The following is a 20,556-nucleotide window of genomic DNA, read 5'->3' on the forward strand; positions in this document are numbered from 1 at the left end:
AACATCATAAAAGCTACATTTAGACTTCATTTTCTACTTCCTTCTTCCACCCACGTTTTGCTACAACCAAGCATTCTCAATAACATGAAATAAGCATGGAAACTAACCTTTTTATCCCATAGGACAAGATTTGAGCAACTATCAACTTGTGCAAAAACCCTAGCAACAATGCCCAAGTATTTCTTGAAATCTACCAACCCTAGGAAGCCTTCTAACACATGAACACTTTGATTCTTGCTATTTCATCTTTGTAATCTCTTAGGTTTGGGTGAAATATTTTTGGAGAAGGGTTTTGGAGCTTTGGAGAGCTTGGAACAAAATGTGGGAAATGAAAAATGAGCAAGGGTCGGTCTTGTATATAAAAAGAAAATCTGACCCGACCCGATTACACGGCCAATTATATGGGCCGTATAATTTATACAGCCCGTATAATTAGACCGTATAATCTTCCCAGGTTGCACCCTACTTTGGAACAAATCTACGCACCATTATACGGGTCGTATAATTTATACTGTCCGTACAACTAGGATTTTCGAATTTCATTCTCGTCGACTCGTTTGACTTCCAATCTTCGTAGAACCTTCTTGGAACTTATATAACAGTTCATTAACCATACAATAGGCCCCATAGCAGCCCCTCAAGATATTTCTAAATAAATATTAGCTCGATTATGGCGGAAACCTTCCGAGCACGACTTACATTCCACTTCCTTCAACAAACTAAACTTCACATATTCGTATGACTCGAAATCTTATAGTATGCACCTTAAGCTATTTAATACTTCCCTTAATCTCATAAGGATTTCATAATCATCCTAAGCTTACACTAGCCTATCCACAAGGCCACACATCCGGAATTTCTGAGGTGTAACATTCTTCCCCCCTTAGGAACATTCGTCCTCGAATGTTAAGTTCTTGAGGATTCTATAAAAATTTTGCCAGATTGTCCCCTATAGTATGGCACTACCATCCTGCAACAACAACCCAAAACACATCACCTCACAGCGCTACAACAACAATATCAATAACCATGGCCACACACGACCAGGAAAATATCAAGGAAAACACTACATACCTGAGGATAATTACGTCTCGGCCTGAGTCTCCTCTAAAGGTGAAAATAAACGCGAATGTACCGAACTTCATGTCTTTTTCAGCTTCCCAAGTCATTTCCTCTCTATTATTATTCTTCCATAAAACTTTAACCGAAGCTACCTCTTTGTTCAGCTCCGTACTTGCCTATCTAAAATGGCAATAGGGACTTCTTCATAAGACAATTGTTTGGTAACTTGGACATCATCTATTGGTACAATTCTATAAGGATCTCCAATGCACTTATGAAAAACTAGGTGAACTGGCTCCAAATCCGGTGGTAGATCTAATTCGGAAGCTACTTTGCCTACCTTGCGTATAATCTCAAAAGGTCCAATGTACCGGGGGCTAAGCTTGCCCTTCTTGCCAAATCTCATGTCGCCCTTCATTGGCGACACCTTCAAAAATACCCAATCTTTCACTTGAAACTATAAGTCCCTTCGACGATTATCCGCATAGGATTTCTGACGACTCTGAGCTATTAATAATCGATCCTGTATAAGCTTGACTTTCTCTATAGCTTGCTAGACCAAGTCCGGCCCTATCAATTTGGTCTCTCCTATTTCGAACAACCCAATTGGAGATCTACACTTTCGCCCATATAAAGCCTCATACAGAGCCATTTAGATGCTAGAATGATAGCTATTGTTATAAGCAAACTCAATAAGCGGTAAATGATCATCCCAACTACCTCTAAAATCCAATATACATGCCCGTAGCATATCCTCAAGGGTCTGAATGGTACGTTCAGCTTGTCCATCAGTCTGTGGGTGAAATGCCGTGCTAAGGCTCACCTGAGTCCCCACACCTTCTTGGAAAGATCTCCAAAAATTGGTTATAAACTGAGTCCCTCTATCAGAGATAATAGACATGGGAACATCGTGAAGTCGCACTATCTCTTTAACATGAAGCTTTGCATAATCTTCTGCCACATATGTTGTTCTGACCGGTAAGAAATGAGTTGACTTCGTGAGTCTATCCATAATCACCCATATAGAATCATACTTACGTCGAGAACGGGGTAAGTGATACGCTCAAATTATACCTATTAATGGTATAACGCGGACGTTGTCAAATATAGTAATCCAACAAGGTTGGGGTCGAATCTCACAGGGAATATAGTGTGAAAAGCTTACTAAAGTCGTAGGATGCTAAATTTAGGTCAAATGTCTTAATCCGATGATTTTAGTAAAAGTTGGTTTTTTTTTATGACTAATTGCTCGCTACTTGCTTTTGTGGAAATTTATGGTAAAAGAAACTAAGGTTGTGTCCCCTTTAGATGAGGTGTATGATCATGGGTATTGATCTTGATATACTTCTAATGGATTGCTATATGAATCCACTTAAACTCGATGTGAATCTCTACTATTTTTCAATAAATAAAGATTATTTCTTTCGATGATTTTCTCAAATATAAGAAAGTGATATGAAGAACGGTTAATTATGCCAAGTAGATTCGTCTTATTCCTACGTGAATCTGTTAATCAAAGTTTAAAGCTTTGAGTTCTTGTTATTTATTCTTACCAGCCCTAGTTATTCTCCCAAATAAATCAAGGTCTATGGCGTAATCAATGTTTGCAACCATTAATTATGCATGAAGAATGAAGAATAAATAAACCCTAACAATTCATTATGCATATATCAATCACAAAACACCCATCAATTGGATTCACAACCCTAGTAAGGGAAATTAGCTACTCATAGAGGAAGAAGAATAATAAGAAATAATGGGAATCATAATGCTTACAATTGATTGCTTGGAATTGAAGAGAAATTAATTACAATTGTTTGTAATCCCCAAAAGACTTCCAAAACGATGAGTAACTAACGCTAAGGAAAAATAAAACGAGTTTTGTATTGTAATGTACAAGAAACCTAAATATGGTATTTATAAGAGTCAAAGCCGTGCAAAATAAGATTGACAAAATTGCCCCCGACGGGTCGATATACGGACCGTGCATTTTATACGGTCCGTAGAATCAATGACAGTTATCCGTAAAATCTTCTCCAGTTGTCAGATGTAGGATCCACTCTTACGGACCATAAATATTATACGATCCGTTTAACCAGCCCGTAAATCCTCTTCTCTTTAAGACTCTTCTGGAACCAACCTACGGTGAGAGTTACGAACCGTAAATAATGTACGGTCCGTACTTCGCTTCGACTTCCACTTCATGTCCGAGACCCTTTCTATTAAGCATCCACGATGGCATTTACGGACCGTGAATATTCTACGGTCCGTATGTTCCTCCGTATAAATCAGGCTTCAGTTATTTTTCTTTCTTTGAACATCTTTGAACTTCATTTCCACGACTTGCTCCCGAAATACGTTAAACATCTGCAACATGTCACAAACACATCAAAAAGACCAAGACTTGCTCAAAAACAAGTAAAACTTATAGCCAAAAAGCATCGAATGTGCCATAATTTCACGGCACATCAACACCCCCAACTTAAAGTCTTTGCTTGTCCTCAAGCAAGTCGCACAACACAATGACTCAATCTACCACTTAGATATCGCAGAGTACTGATGTCTACATTGGTTTTGACTCTGAACTCCTGGCATGCACATTTTTCTTCCAAGGACCACCCCATTTTTCTATTTTTAAACCATATGCACAACCCAAGAACATTATGACTAACAATGAAGCTTCAATGCATGACATTACATTATCGAGTATATTATGATGCCCACAAACGCTACTTTAGGCGATCACTTTATTTTGCTCAATTCTCATCCTTATGCCCTCACATAGACCAAAGAATGTCCCAACACACATATATACCGCAAGAATGGGACGAAGACGACAGAGAAGAGAAAAACGCTCACACTCACAAAGAAATTCATATCTACACATGCAAATACCATAGGCTTGCCCGTATTTTCTATGTTTTCATCCTAGGCTCGTTCAGTTGTGATCACATTAGGACTTGTTTTGGCTTGTAATGTTGGCTTAGGGACGGGTAGGATACTTTTTGGATATTAGTGACTCACCCTCCTTGAACACTACAACATCTCTTCACCTTAATTCACCTCTTTTCTTTCCAACCCCTTTATTTTTTTTTTCAAATTTTCGACCTCGATGTGGTTTTCTTCCTAACTAACTTACAATTCTTTTTGTGTTACAATTTTCTGATTTTTCTATTCTTTTCTTCTCTTTTTTTTTTTCCCTTTTTTTTTTTCTAAGCAACTACCACATCGAATCTTTACTAGAAAACTCTACCGCCCCCAAACTTATGTTTTTAACATTTACTCCACATTTGATTCACCCCTAACTTAGGTATTTTGCCTCATCTATCTAGTAGTATCAAGGAGGGAACGGGTGCGAAGATGGATTAATTTCACAACGGGTAAGGTTTCATAATTGGCTAGCCAAGAAAAAGTCAAAAGGCTAAAAAAAAAAAAAAAAAAAAAAAAGGAAACGAGGGATATTTTCAACTTTTGGTAAGGCTTATTGAGGCAAAGTGACTATTTACATAAAGAAAGCCTAAGATCATCTCACAACCAAACTAACTTTCGAATTTCAAACACAACCAACCGGGCAAGTTCTGGATTATACATGCATAAACGGAATCAAACTAAAACTCACACACACATTGGTACATAGTGACAATTATTTTTACACTTGTGACCTCCTACGTAGTCATTCATCACAGACAATACCCCAACAATCGTAATGTCATATAAAGAATCAATCATGTCAACCAATAACTATTCTAAGTATGCATTTTTGAAATTTTCGAGGTCCAACATTTTCCAACAAACCATAACAACATGCCATTATTTACAGAGTAACACCAAATAAGTCAAAACTACTCTCTACTCAACCTAAGCAACATCCTAAACATGCCGATTTCAACAAAATAAAAACCCTCCTCAGAAAAGAACTTCGGCAAAGAAAAGCCGAGGGAGTTCCTAAATACATATTTACACACATACTACTACATAGTCCCACCCCCAACTGAATCATGCGGCTGCCCTCGACATCAATGTAAACATAGACAAGACAAGGGATAGGACTACCTGAGGCACACTATGTGCGATGCTCTCCCGCGATGCCCCACCGCATCGGTATCGGTGCAGTGCCGGGTCAACTATGTCCGAGGCTCGGTCGAGTCTCCGCGAAGTAGGTCCACCGGTGGAACACATGTCCCGCCTCCTCTCGGTACCTTAACGCTAGGTACCGTCTCGCTCAACAGGGGGATCCAACCGGCCGACGCCCCGTGTAGTGAAATCAACCATAGATAGTCGCGTGCATGCCTCACCGGCACTCTTTCTAACTCCACTAGGTCGAACCCTTCATTATCTTTCTCGATCTCGCCTTCTTGCCTCATCTTGGCCGAGGACTCTTCCTTTGACAATCGCACCACCGCACCAAAGATGCCAAATCAATCGGCATAGCCGATCGAGGGGATTTTCAAACATTCCCCCTCCCTTACTCGAATCGGCATAAGGACGTCGTCCTTCGACCGTAATATCTTTCTTTCACAAATGCTTTTCGTGTTTGCCGTCACACGATACCTTCTCAACCTACAGATCGTTTTTCTCAACACCATCAATTGGGGAGTGAATTTGGACCGCGAAGTGGGACTCGGTGTGACTCCATCTCCTTTCGAATCGCCCGTGCCACAACCCCCCCCCAACTCCCCTAATAGGCCAGTGATCCGTCGATCGACTCTCGTCCGCCTCAGATATGAGCGGTGCGTGCTTTGTTCCGTTAAATGGAATCATTATACCTGTGAAGTGCCGTAGGCGGAGGACTTCGTAGCAGCAAGCGGGCACCCCGGGACCGGCTCGCAGCAACCAGGGGTCGCGAAGAGGGGCCCGACGATGTCTCGAGAACCACCGTAGCCGGGCATCCCGGAGCGGTGGGCGTTAGCTCAAAACCCTCCGGATCTCCTAATGTCGTGCCCTTATCCTCATCTCGATCATACTCATATGGCACAAATTGTATACCACACCACCTCGTCGCCAACTTATTCTTAACCTCTTTATCTTCGCTCGATCAAACAAAGATGTGTTTTGCCTCAAACTTATGGTCCCGGTAGAGGAAAACTTTCGGATTTCACCTTCGCTCAAAGGCGGGCCGTAATCAAGCACGGGAAGACCAACTAAAGGCCAGGCTGAGTTGCCCTCATTCGAACATCATTGGCTATCAATTTCCCTATATCAATTGCATACCGGGACATGATGAAAGCCACTAGAATCGCCTGGCTTATAGTGAGCTGATTGTTTGTCTGAGTTGGTTGTAGTCTGTGCATTAGGACACTCCACCAGAATTGTGCCTCCACTGAAAGATCTTTCTTTTTTATCGCTGCACTACAATTAGTGCGCCAAACTGGATTCCCTCTAGCAATCACCGAGGCCACCTACAGTACTTCTTTCATCATATCAGTCCCGTTCCCCGCCAATCTATAGTCTAACTTATCGTTGTTTTCTCGATTTCATATTGTCCCCCGAAATAGAATCGGTTGACGGCTCATTGAGAAATCAACACGATACCTCTAATAGTCACCTTTTCGGAGGCGTATCACCGTCTTTGTCTTGTCGGGTCGGCTTGTACCGTTGTTTATCTCCGCTGCATAGTTGGCGTAGAACTCTCTCACAATAGATGGTACATATGTCTTAGTGGTCGGCTAAGGACCGCCCATCCATGGTGATCAATGATAGCTCGTATGGTTGGGAAATATTCCAACCCTTCGAAACCGATCCGCCCTCAAGGCACATGTTCCCGTAGCGAAAACCCCGTCCTCCTTCCTTTGGCCTCTAGCCCTTTATCATATATTTCTTCGAGCTGGGACCAAGAACCTAACAAAGATGTTCGCCTCTCCTTCATTCTGTTCTCATTTAGGCGTGCCGCCTCTTCAGCATCAGGCACTTCCGGCGCATTAGTCGCCTCCTCTTGACTAGACAGGTTAGGAGAGCTTGATGAGTACTTCCCATCACTGCTAGTCCCCTTATCAGATGGGGGATTTGTCGAAGGTTGGGCTGCTCTTCGCGGCCTGGTGTTTCATGCGACAGAGCTCGGTCTTCATCACTGAGCTCAGTTCGACTGGTCCCGCCCTCGCCCTCGGCCATGTCCTGTGCCTTGGGCACAACCTCTTGTGACAGCCATACCTGTGGACTACACGTTAGTATCTATGAACATGTAGACAATGAAGATGATAATATACAAACCCTTTTTTATATATATATATGTACGGGCCGTAAAAAACATACGGTCCGTAAAACAGACTGTAGATAGGTGACAATGGCATGTTTGTTCATGGAAATTCTATGATGGAGTTATACGGTCCGTATATTATTTACGGTCCGTAAAACTCCTCGTAGATTTGGGACAGGAACTTTTGGCCACTGAAGCAACTATTTTACGACACAAGTTACGGACCGTAAAATATATACGGTCCGTAATTTTGTCCGTATATATACTTTTCTTAATAGTTAGTTGCCCAAACTTCCCCATGACCCCTATGCATTTAACACTCATTCTCAAACATGGAACTTTGTTATTTTGCTCGTATCGTGTCGGGGTTACTCAGACTTCACCCCAATCTACTATTTTTTCATTCAAGCATTTTATCGGACAGTTGGTGGGCATAACGAATTGTTATATCAATTTAAGACATATACACTCGAAATGCCCACCGACCTAATGGGGGTTTCGATTTCTCATTTCCCATGAGTCCAATGTTCAGCACAACACAACCAAATCCCGCCCTATCTAATTTCAAGTTCTATACCCCATACAATAAGAATCCCAGAAATCACACATTAAGGGTATTTAGGAAAGCACACATGAGATCATAACCAGGGTATGAGAGCATTAACAAAACTAATAGGGACGGAGATGATTAATTACACTGAAGAATATTAATAAGAAAAAAAATTTGACTTTTGCTTCTTGCTTCAATTGTTTCGGGTGAGAAGGGTTGTGTTCTTGGTTATGGTGGTAAGGGGTTTGTTGATTGTGTGTGAGGGGTGTTTTTAGGGATGTGGTTTGGTAGTGGGTTTTTGATTTGGTAGTGGAGGGATTATAGGGAGTGAATTTAGGGATGGATTGAATTTGAGGATGTGATGAATTTTGGGTTTTTGAATTTGAAGAGGAAAGAAGCAAATGATGTGTTTGGTTTTGAAGTTGAAGCAAAAAATAAACGCGTCATTTATTCTTTATACCCTAGGCGTCTTTTGTCACTTAAACTTACCTGGCCCTTTACGCTCTCAATCTACGCCCGTAAAAATTTCACGGGCCTTAGATTTATCTGTAGATCTGTGACGGTAAATTGATCTGTCGATCCTTGGTTTACGCTTATTTTTACGGTCCGTATAAATTATACGGTCCATATGTTATGGCGTAAATCAAGGACAGAAAGAGCTTTTACCTGACTCATGTTCTACGCTTCCATCTACGGACCGTATAATTTACACGGACCGTAGATTCTGACGTAGATAATTAATAGAGAACCATCTTTTTCTTCTGTAAGACTTGCTCAATCTACGCTTCCATCTACGGACCGTATAATTTACACGGACCGTAGATTCTGGCGTAGATCATCTCCAGTTTCTACCCTTTGCATCCTGCACCAAAACAAACATTACCCTATATGCTGCAAACAAAAATAAGATCTAAAAAAAAAAGAAACATTACACTTGGGTTGCCTCCCAAGAAGCCCTTGATTTAACGTCGCGGCACGGCGGTGGTAGCCATTTACTCCTTATCCGCGCACACCGCATCATTGTTCGTTCCGAGGTGCTTCAACCCCGTATGGGTCAACAATTCTATCTTCCGAAACCATCCCGTGATAGTGCTTCAACCTCTCGCCCATTCACCTTAAACATCCGAGTTCCATCTCCGACTTCAACTCAATCGCTCCACGGGGGCGAAGCACCTACTACCTCGAATGTATTCGTACCACCTTGATTTTAGCTTACCCGATAGCAGCTTCAACCGAGAGTTAAACGGAAGACAGATCACCCTTGTAGAACTCTCGCTTCGTGATTTTCTTGTCATGGTATTGCTTCATCCTTTCTTTATATAGTCCGCACTCTCATATACCGGTACCGAAACTCATCCATCTCATTTAGTTAAAACAACCTGAGCTTGGTCGCTTCTTCCCAATCCATATTCAATTTCTTCAAAGCCCACATGGCCTTGTGCTCAAGTTTAACCAGCAAGTGACAAGCTTTTTCGAACACAAGCTTGAAGGGTGAAGTCCCAATCGGAGTCTTGAAAGCAGTCCGATATGCCCATAGAGCATCATCGAGCTTGCGGGCCCAATCAGTTCTAATTGTATTTACTGTTTTCGCTAGAATACTCTTGATCTCCCTATTAGATACTTCAACCTGCCCACTTGTCTGAGGATGATAGGGTGTTTCCACCCTATGTTTTACACCATATTTCTCCATCAATCCCGTAAAAGCTCTTTATAAAAGTGGGATCGACCATCGCTGATTATAGATCTCGGAGTACCAAAGCGAGTAAATATGTTCTTTTTGAGGAACCCCTGTTACACCTCGCATTTTACACATTTGGATAGTCCGAGTTAAAGGCGGAAAGTTAAGGACACGGCTAGTTTCCGGCTTTGTTTAGGGTGCAAGTTGCTTGTAAGTATTATTGGCATGGAGTATTAAGGGCAAATTTGGAAGTTGAAAATTGTTATTTATGACTTGTTGAAAAAGTCTTGTGGCCATCCAAGTTGGAGTGAACTATGGCCCACATGGATGCAAAATACATGTGATTAAAAAGATGACTAAGTGAGCAAAAATTCATCTTTTATTACCTAAGGAAAATTCTAGAAAGTTGAAGAAAATTGGACAAAAAAAAAAAAGAAAAAGGAAAGAAGGAAAAACGGCCAAGAGGCACATGACTAGTCATGTGCCTATAACTATATATATATATATATGTGTGTGTGTGTGTGTGTGTGTGTGTGTGTGTGTGATGAAAATTAGAAGGCAAACATTCATCATCTTCACTTGGAAATTTCATGAAACTTGAGAAGGAACAAGAGAGGCCATTCGGCCATCTCTAGCCAAGCAAGGCCATGGAAGTTTGATTGTGAAAAATAATTTCTCCTTTCCTTCCTACTAATTAAAAGGCCCTCTACGACATGAGCTAGTTGTTGAAGCAAGAAAAACATTCTTCCTTGGAGGGCATGTCCTAGCCGAGTGGGAGAAGCCAAGGGAAAGAGGTGAGTTTTGATCTTCTTTACATGTCTTATAGATGCTTGTGGATATTGTAGTGCATGGAAACGAATGAAATTCATGAAAATATAGAAATTGGAGTATGGCCGTGTGTGTGCATATGTGTGGCCGTGTAGTGTGTGTTGTGTTAGAGTAAGAAATTAAGTGTATTCCACATGTTTATGTGTTGTTGTAATGTGTAGAGAATGAAGGAAACTCATGGAATGTTGTATGTTGTGTTGTGGCCGAATATGGGCTGAATTGGTATAGGTATGTTGAACTCATTTTATATGGTATTTTGGTTGTTGATTGTTGTAGATTATGTGATGAAAATGAAGGTTTGATGACTCAAATGGAAGTCGGAAATGTTGTGGACTGTTTTGGAGAGCAATATGATTTTTATATAGATTCTGTGTGTGCATGAGAATAATGATCGTTAGCATGCGGATTGTTGATATAGTTTATGAGTTTAAAAGAAATAAATGTATTGTTGGAGTTCTTATGGCATTCGGAAGATTGGTTGGAATATCTTGAACATGTTGTGAATTGATTATTGATGTGGTTAGAATAATTGTTGGAATTGTTGTTGATAGTTTGGCTAGTTAAATTCCCGGATTGTTGTTGATTAAAATTGGCCGAGTTGGAATCTCGGGATGGCGCATTTATGGGAAATGCTTTGCCAAAATTTCGTAGACAAATGTTGATTCAAGATTCGGATTCTTAAGGACTCTAATTGATGTTTGGTAAATGTGACCAAATCAGTAGATTCGGCGAACTTGGAACTTGAATTTGGAGGAGCGTAAGAAGCGGAAAAGGTATGTAAGGCTTCACTTTTCCTTCTTGGCATGTCGTAGATGTAATAGGTTTGGACACGGGCCTCGGGGACATTTCTATTCTCCGGAATCCGCACCTAAAGTTTTCCTTTTTCATTTAGTAGAATTGAATTAGAAATGGTGCGAAATGTTGGAAAAACTTCCTAAACACCTAGAACTTGCGCAAATAGGACCCGATTACCTTAAGACCCTCACCGGTGACATCATGAATTGTAATGTACGTAAATTTGGTACGCCGCCTCATTTGACCCGAGCGCTGGCCCATCGTTCCCGTATTTTCATTATTGTTCCAAGTTTATGATTCCAGTGACGAGATGAGAACGTCAAGCTATTTCTTGAATTCTCAACTCTATTCATGAAAAATGTCTATTTTTAAAGATTCCAAGTATACGAAACGAGGCCTTACGATCCTCGGTTCATGTTTTCCCATGATATTACTTTTCATTAATAGTCTCGCCTTATATTAATCGTTCCTTCATGGCGAGGCAAGCGCCCATAGCTATGCTATAATATAATCGGAGGTTTCCGACCTTACGTCACTCCGATGGATACATGATTTTCTTGGGCTCTCTGCATGCTTATACGACCTATATATATGAAAAATGTATAAGTACACGGGGGTGGGGAAGGGATACATGGGAAATGGGAAGGGAACCATGTTTCATTGCCACTGGTCAATGCTTATCATCCCGGACGCGGATACCCGGACGCGGGATTTATGGGCGAGCCGGATATTTTCGGCGCAATGTGGGCGAGCCGATCTTTTTTGCTATGATACTATGACACACTATGATATGCTATGATACTATGATACACTATGATATGCTATGATACTATGACACACTATGATATGCTATGATACTATGACACACTATGATATGCTATGATACTATGATACACTATGATATGCTATGATATAACCTGATATGACATAAATTCTGTTTTCTATGTCTATGAAAAGAAATGTTTTTTTTCTAAAAAGGAAAAACAAGCATGCATGGTATCCAGCCAAAAGGGCATTCACATGTATGCAAAAGTTATCCTCTTATCTCATCACATGTTCTATGATCCCATGGTATCGTCGTTCATACTTATGTTCCCGTTTGTATTATTTTTCATGCTTTACATACTCGGTACATTGCTCGTACCGACGCCCTCTGGGCGCCGCGTTTCATGCCGCGCAAACACCGTATGAGTAGAAGACATTACGTAAGACGTTCCAGCGGATTGGCGAGCTCCATTTCATTCCGGAGTGTTGCCGAGTCAGAACACTATGATATGGTTCCATGTTCTATGCTAGAGACTTTGCAGACAATGTCATATGTATAGTACGTTGGTCTGTAAGCGGCTCCATAAGCCGATGTGTTGTTATAGGTTGTATTACGATTTCGCGTGATTACGGATACCGTTGGGCATACGTAAAGCGGAAAGCATACTTGTTTCTGAAGAAGTTTCGTTGTGTATTCATGCTATGATCAAGGGCCCAATATGAAAATGAGTGTTACGATAGACAGAGGGTTCGCTCGGCTCCGAATATGGGGACGGGTGCCCATCACACCCTAGTAAGATCGGGGTGTGACAACCCCATGACACCCTTGGCCTCGTTATTAGGTAAAGCCACCGCTTCTACCCATTTTGATACATAATCCATAGCAACCAAGATGTATTTCATGCCACCCGAACTCACAAAGGGTCCCATAAAGTCAATCCCCCAGACATCGAATACTTCCACCTCCATAACAAAATTCATAGGCATCTCTTGCCTTCTGCCTATATTCCCTTACCTCTGACATTGATCGCAAGACCGCACCAATAGATTAGCATCATGAAAGATAGTCGGCCAGTAATAACCGCATTCAAGTACCTTTGCCGCAGTCCGGTTACCACTACGATGACCCCCAACAGGAGAGTCATGGCACGCTATCACTTCACTTTCGGGAACACAACGCCGAATGATGTTGTCAGCGCACGCTCTGAACAAATGAGGCTCGTCCCAGTAGTACTGCCGAGAATCCCGCAAGAACTTCTTCTTTTGGTAAGCTTTGATATCTTCTAAAACTATGCCTGTTACCAAATAATTGGCAATGTCGGCATACAGCGGTGCTACCTCCATTAACACAGCCAACACCCTCTCATCTGAAAAAGTATCATATATGTCTAGCTCATCAGAGGTCTCCCAACCTCTTCAAGCCGAGATAGATGGTCAGCAACCTGGTTCTCGGTGCCCTTGCGATCCTTCACCTCAAAATCAAACTCTTGCAGCAATAGTACCTATCGGATCAGTCGCGGCTTTGCTTCCTTCTTTGTGATAAGGTACCTCAGTGTTGCATGATCAGTGTATACCACGACTTTGGACCCCAACAAATAGCCCCGAAATTTCTCAAAAGCAAACACAATGGAAAGCAGCTCTTGCTCCGTCACTGTGTAATTCATCTGGGCAGCATTTAGTGTTCTGCTTGCATAATAGATCGGGTGCATAATTTTATTGTGCCTCTGCCCAAGCACAGCACCTATTGCAAAACCACTAGCATCACACATCAGTTCAAATGGCAAGGACCAGTCAGGAGCAACAATAATAGGAGCAGTAGTGAGACGCTCTTTTAACTCCTCAAACGCCTTCCGGCACTTATCATCAAACACAAACTTAGCCTCTTTTTCAAGAAGCTTGCATATCGGATTAGTAATCTTGGAGAAATCTTTGATGAAGCGCCTGTGGAACCCACTATGTCCCAAGAAACTTCGAACACCCTTGACTGAGATAGGTAGAGGAAGTTTTGCAATTACATCAATTTTCGCTTGATCGATCTCAATTTCCTTTTTAGAGATTTTGTGACTGAGGACGATTCCTTCCTTCACCATAAAATGGCACTTCTCCCAATTTAGCACGAGATTTGTCTCCTCACATCTTTTCAAAAGACTTGGCCTAGATGGCCAAGACAATCTTCAAATGAATCACCCACAACAGAGAAGTCATCCATGATCACTTCCAAGAAGTCCTCTACCATGTCAAAGAGATTGATATCATGCACCTCTGAAAAGTGGCTGGTGCATCACACAAACCAAAAGGCATCCAGCTAAATGCAAACGTCCCATAAGGACAAGTAAAAGTAGTCTTCTCCTGATCTTCTAAAGCAATGTTGATCTAATTGTAGCCTGAATAACCATCAAGGAAACAATAGTAGGAACGCCCCGCTAGTCTATCAAGCATTTGATCAATAAAAGGCATCGGGAAATGGTCCTTGCATGTGGCTGTGTTGAGCTTGAGATAGTCCATGCAAACTCTCCATCCCGGACGGCTCTAGTTGGGATCAACTCATTCTTTGCATTCGGTACAACAGTGATGCCGCCCTTCTTAGGAACACATTGGACTGGGCTCACCCATTTACTATCAGCGATTAGGTAAACCACTCCCGTGTCTAACCATTTAATGATCTATTTCTTGATGACCTCTTGCATATTCTCGTTCAGTCTCCTCTGATGCTCTACACTCGGTTTGCTATCCTCCTCCAGTTGAATTTTATGCTTAAAGATCCCTGATGGGATACCCCTAATGTTTGCTATGGTCCAGTCAATAGTACGCCTATACTTTCGCAACACCTCCAAAAGCTGTAAAATCTGCTCCTCAGTCAATAGGGCTGAAACAATCACCGATATTGTATTGTCCGGACCAAGGAACTCATACTTCATATGTGATGGGAGCTACTTAAGCTCCATCTTGGGTGGCTCAATAATTGAAGGCTTTGCTGGAGGAGTTGTTCTATTTTCCAGATCAAGATTTAGCTTCTTTGGGTGGTAAGAATATTAACCCAACCCAACAAGTGAATTAACTGTCTCCATATAACCTTCCATGTCCTCAGCATCAAAGTTTACAAGAATACCAGCTAGAGCTTCACCCAAACTTTCTTCTTCCATCTTGAACTCCACTGCTTCATCAACAATATCAAACGAATCAATTACCGAAATGCTCTCGTAAGCACTTGGTAACTTCATCCCTTTGCTAGCCTGAAAAGTAACTTCTTCATTGTTGACTCGGAACTTTATTTCATTTTTTTTTTGAATCCATCAGAGCTCTCCCTGTAGCAAGGAAAGGTCTCCCCAGAATAATAGGAATGTCCCGATCAACAGCCACGATCCAAGAATCACAAAATCAGCGGGCAACATAAAATCACCAACCCGCAGAAGTACATCATCAACCACCCCAATGGGTCTTTTGATAGACCTATCAGCTATTTGTAACCTCATAGTAGTTGGCCTTGGCATCCCCAAACCTGATTATTTGTATATATCAAGGGGCATCAAATTAATACTCGCCCCATTATCACACAAAGCACGAGCAAAATCATGGTGCCTAACAGAACAAGGAATGGTGAATGCCCCGGGATCACTCTTTTTCTGAACAGTAGTAGTGGAGATGATGGAACTCACAGTGTGAGTCAAACTCACAGTTTCATGTTGAGCCGTTTTCTTCTTGGTCAGCAGTTCTTTCAAATATTTGGCAAAATCGGGCATCTCCTTGACAGCTTCCAAGAAGGAAAAATTTAGAGATAACTGCTTCAACTGATCATAAAACTTCTCGAACTTAGCATCCTCCTTCTTCTTTACCAACCTCTGGGGAAAGGGAGGTTTAGACTTGAAAAGCTAAGTCAAAGGGCGGAGAGCCCCTTTCACAGTCTGCTTGCTCGTGTTATCAGCATCCTTCACTATCTCTGGAATACCAGCAACCTTCTTGTCAGCAAGATTCTCATCAACAATAATAGGTGCTTCAGACTGCACCTCATCCTCTTCATCTATTGGCTCAAGATCAACCACCTTCTTATCAGCCCCTTGGAGTAATTTACCACTCCTAGTAGTGATGGCAAACACATGGTCTACACTGCCTCTCCCATTTTTTGAATTTGGAGTAGTGTCACTCGGAAGTCCTCCCTTTTTAGGAGGGTGCTGCTCTCTAGAAATATCCCTCATTTGTGACTCAAGCTTCTGAATAGCCGCTGTATGGGAACCCACTGCCTATGTCAGCCTAGATAAAGTCCTCTCAGACTTAGACTGATTGGCCAGAATCTTCTCAAGCAATGATTCCTTGGTTCGCACCACCATAATTATTATTATAGTTCCTTGAGTTGTTATACGCACCTTGACCTTGTTGAGGTCTCCATTGATTTTGATTCTGGTAACCGCCTTGGTAGTTCTGTCTTTGGTAACCCCTTTGAGAGTTATTCACATAATTAGCATCTTCAACCTGCATAGGGGACCCATCATGGAATGGACCATATTGAGTATGGTACATCCCTTTTGGCAAAAAGCGTATCATCCTCACAAATATTTATTTTCTTGATCTAGGATTCATCAAACTTCTTTGTTAGCAAGGAAATATTTGTTGCAAGTTCTGCCAATGTTTGCTGGGTATCTTGATGCTCCTTCACTATATTATGGATCATAGCACTACCATATGGTACAACATCAGCATTGTTTGAGTGCCAAGCTTGATTATGAACAGTCAGATTGTTAAGTATGTTGGTCACTCATCGATAAGATTTGTTCATAAAACAACCATCAGCTGCATTATTAGCAACTGACTGTGTCACTGGATCTAGCCCTCGGTAGAACTTCTCCATTAATATGTGATCCGAAAAACCATGATTCGGACTCTTCTGCAAATACTCCTTGAATCTCTCCCAGGCTTCATATAGTTGTTCCCCCGGTCGCTGCTTAAATTCATAGATCTTGTCACGAATTTCAGCCTTCCTGCTAGGAGGGTACCATTTTGTGAGAAAAGCAGTCACCATCTCTGCCCATGAAGTAATCGAATTTCGCGGCAGCTTCTCAAACCATGTTCTTGCCTCTCTAGCTAAGGAATATTTGAATAACCTCAGCCAAATAGCATCTTATGGAATGTCGTTCTGGATGTGATTAGCACACACATCTACAAAATTCTGCAGATGACGTTGAGGGTCATTCTCGGTGGAGTTCCAAAAGTATCTCTCAAGCTTCAACAACTGGTATAGAGAGGAGTCAATTTTCACGGTAGCAGCTCCAACTCGAGGCTGAACAATAGCAGATGCATAGTCCTCCTCTGGAACAAGATCAGCGAACATATTCTCATCATCTAATTCATTCACCTGATTGTTCAACCGATTCCCCTGGTTACCAGCACGTTGATTTTGCTGATTCTGATTCATGTTCACCGGGTTTCCACAGAGTAGCAAACAAGGTGTGATGGAATAAGCAAAATACTTCAATCAAAGCAAACACTATTTAGTAATTTCAAAATCGTATTCCTTGGCAACGGCGCCAAAATTTGATACGCTCAAATTACACCTATTAATGGTATAATGCAGACGTTGTCAAATATATTAACCCAACAAGGTTGGGGTCGAATCCCATAGGGAATATGGTGTGAAAAGGTTACTAAAGTCGTAGGATGCTAAATTTAGGTCAAATGTCTTAATCCGATGATTTTGGTAAAAGTTAGTTTTTTTATGACTAATTGCTCGCTACTTGCTTTTGTGGAAATTTATGGCAAAAGAAACTAAGGTTGTGTTCCCTTTAGATGAGGTGTATGATCATGGGTATTGATCTTGATATACTTCTAATGGATTGCTATATGAATGCACTTAACCTCTATGTGAATCTCTACTATTTTCCAATAAATAAAGATTATTTCTTTCTATGATTTTCCCAAATATAAGAAAGTGATATGAAGAACGGTTAATTATGCCAAGTAGATTCATTTTATTCCTAAGTGAATATGTTAAACAAAGTTTAAAGCTTTGAGTTCTTGTTATTTATTCTTGGCAACCCTAATTATTCTCCCAAATAAATCAAGGTCTATGGCGTTAATCAATGTCTGCAACCATTAATTATGCATGAAGAATGAAGAATAAATAAACCATAACAATCAATTATGCATATATCAATCACAAAACACTCATCAATTGGGTTCACAACCCTATTAAGGGAAATTAGCTACTCATAGAGGAAGATGAATAACAAGAAATAATGGGAATCATAATACTTACAATTGATTGCTTGGAATTGAAGAGAAATTAATTGCAATTATTTGTAATCGCCAAAAGACTTCCAAAACTATGAGTAACTAATGCTAAGGAAAATAAAGCTGAGTTCTGCTGTAATGTAATGTACAAGAAACCTAAATAAGGTATTTATAAGAGTCAAAGCCGTGCAAAATAAGATTGACAAAATTGCCCCTGACGGGGTGATGTACGGACCGTACATTTTATACAGTCCGTACAATCAGTGACAGTTCTCCGTAAAATCTTCTCCAGTTGTCAGATGTACGATCCACTTTTACGGACCGTAAATATTATACGGTCCGTATAACCTGCCCGTAAATCCTCTTCTCTTTAAGACTCTTTTGGAACCAACGTACGGTGAGAGTTACAGACCGTAAATAATATACGGTCTGTACTCTGCCTGGACTTCCACTTCATGTCTGAGGCCTTTCTGTTAAGCATCCACGATGGCATTTACGGACCGTGAATATTCTACGGTCCATATGTTCCTCCGTATAAATCAGGCTTCAGTTATTTTTCTTTCTTTGAACATCTTTTTACTCCATTTCCACGACTTGCTCCCGAAATACGTTAAACATCTGCAACATGTCACAAACACATCAAAAAGACCAAGACTTGCTCAAAAACAAGTAAAACTTATAGCCAAAAAGCATTGAATGTGCCATAATTTCACGGCACATCAGTAAGCCTGTAATGAAGTCTATGTTAATTAGTTCCCATTTTCAAGTTGGAATTTCTATAGCTTGCAACAATCCGCCCGGCTTTTGGTGCTCAATTTTCACTTGCTGACAATTGAGACATTGAGCTACAAATTCCGCTATATCTTTCTTCATCCTATTCCACCAATATATAGATTTAAGATCACAATATATTTTCGTTGCTCCTGGGTGAACAGAATAATGGGAACAATGAGCTTCTCTCAATATTTGGTGGTGTAATCCTGCAACATCAGGAACACATAACCTACCTCGACATCGGAGGACTCCATCTCCAGAAATCTCAAATGATGACTTCTCCTTCAGAGGGAGTGTATTTTTATAATGAATTAGCATGGGATCTTCGTATTGACGCTCTTTTACTTCAACTACTAGCGACGAGATCGATGTGCCGGTAGTTTGTGGCACATCTAATGCTTTTTAACTATAAGTTTTACTTGTTTTTGAGTAAATTTGTGTTAGTTTGATGTGTTTTGTGTGTTGTGCAGGTATTGTGAAGTTAGAATGCTCGGAAAGCGAAAAAAGAGGAAAATAGGCAATCTGTCTGATAGGCAATAGACGGACCGTCAACATGCTTGACGGTCCGTCGAGTTGCCTCGTCGATAAGTTCCTGCGAAGTGACAATTCATCAGATCATCATCAGATCGTCGACTTGCACCGTCGACATGATCGACGGTCCGTCGACATGATCGACGGTCCGTCGAAGTGCTTCGACGGTGGAGTTCCTGCAGAAGGAAAAAGGCATACTCAGATCGTCGATATGGTCATTGAGCATGTCGACGACCGTCGAAGTGCAAAGACGACCTGTCGAAGTGTAAGCCAAGATGGAACAGGACTGGGATTGATTATTCCGGGTTTGACTTATATAAATACCTATTTAAGTTTTATTTTTTAGACATATGGAGTTTTAGACTTGTAGTAATTACTTTTGAGTTGTTTGTCACGACCCAACCCCGTAGGCCGTGACTAGTGCCCGAGCTGGGCACCCATACGCGCTCATTAACCAGATTCGGCATACAAACGACTCATACATATGTAACTATCAGACGTGGTTCCAACTGACGCATACAAATATATATACTGCACAGAAGCCGGCAATGCTATCATAATATACATAACGTATCAAAGAATACATACACGCAGCCGACAAGGCTGCCACGGTGGATGGGCCGCCCAAACGCAACTCACACAACGCATCTGAACAAAGCTATACATAACCCACATCTATGTCTACGTACCTCTAAACAACAAATGTAATCATATGACGGATAGGCCCCGTGCCGTACCCCTGAATACACAAATACATATACAACGGGAGAATATATACCAAAATGTAGGCTCCGGAATAAAGGGAGCGCTCCAACAGCAGAATAGGTGTCCTAGACTGGCGGATCACCGAACTGTGCGTCTGTACCTGCGGGCATGAAACGCAGCCCCCGAAGACAAATGTCGAAAATATGTACCGAGTATGCAAAGCAAAAGGTACAAAAGAAACGTAACCGAGTCATAATCGAAAACCGAAGTGCAGAGTAGGCATAATAACCGAAATACCAAAGCGCTTGCATCTGACATACAAATCATACATATGAGGTACAGAAGACAAATATAATGATCATCATATACATACAGTAACACACCATAACATTATAACCGATCATATGAGATGCCATTAACCGATGGATTAAGCCTAAACCAACGTGGGATCGG

The 20,556-nt window shown here is 41.2% G+C and overlaps 1 non-coding gene across 1 annotated transcript; it reads left to right on the forward strand.

The window, feature by feature from the left end:
* Positions 1-16,730: 16,730 nt before the first annotated feature.
* Positions 16,731-16,836, forward strand: LOC132058649 (small nucleolar RNA R71). Its single transcript, XR_009415371.1, has one exon. It is a non-coding gene; the product is annotated as a small nucleolar RNA R71 (small nucleolar RNA).
* The last annotated feature ends 3,720 nt before the right edge of the window (positions 16,837-20,556 follow it).

Source organism: Lycium ferocissimum, chromosome 5 (genome assembly GCF_029784015.1).
Source record: "Lycium ferocissimum isolate CSIRO_LF1 chromosome 5, AGI_CSIRO_Lferr_CH_V1, whole genome shotgun sequence".
Classification (NCBI taxonomy): Eukaryota; Viridiplantae; Streptophyta; class Magnoliopsida; order Solanales; family Solanaceae; genus Lycium; species Lycium ferocissimum.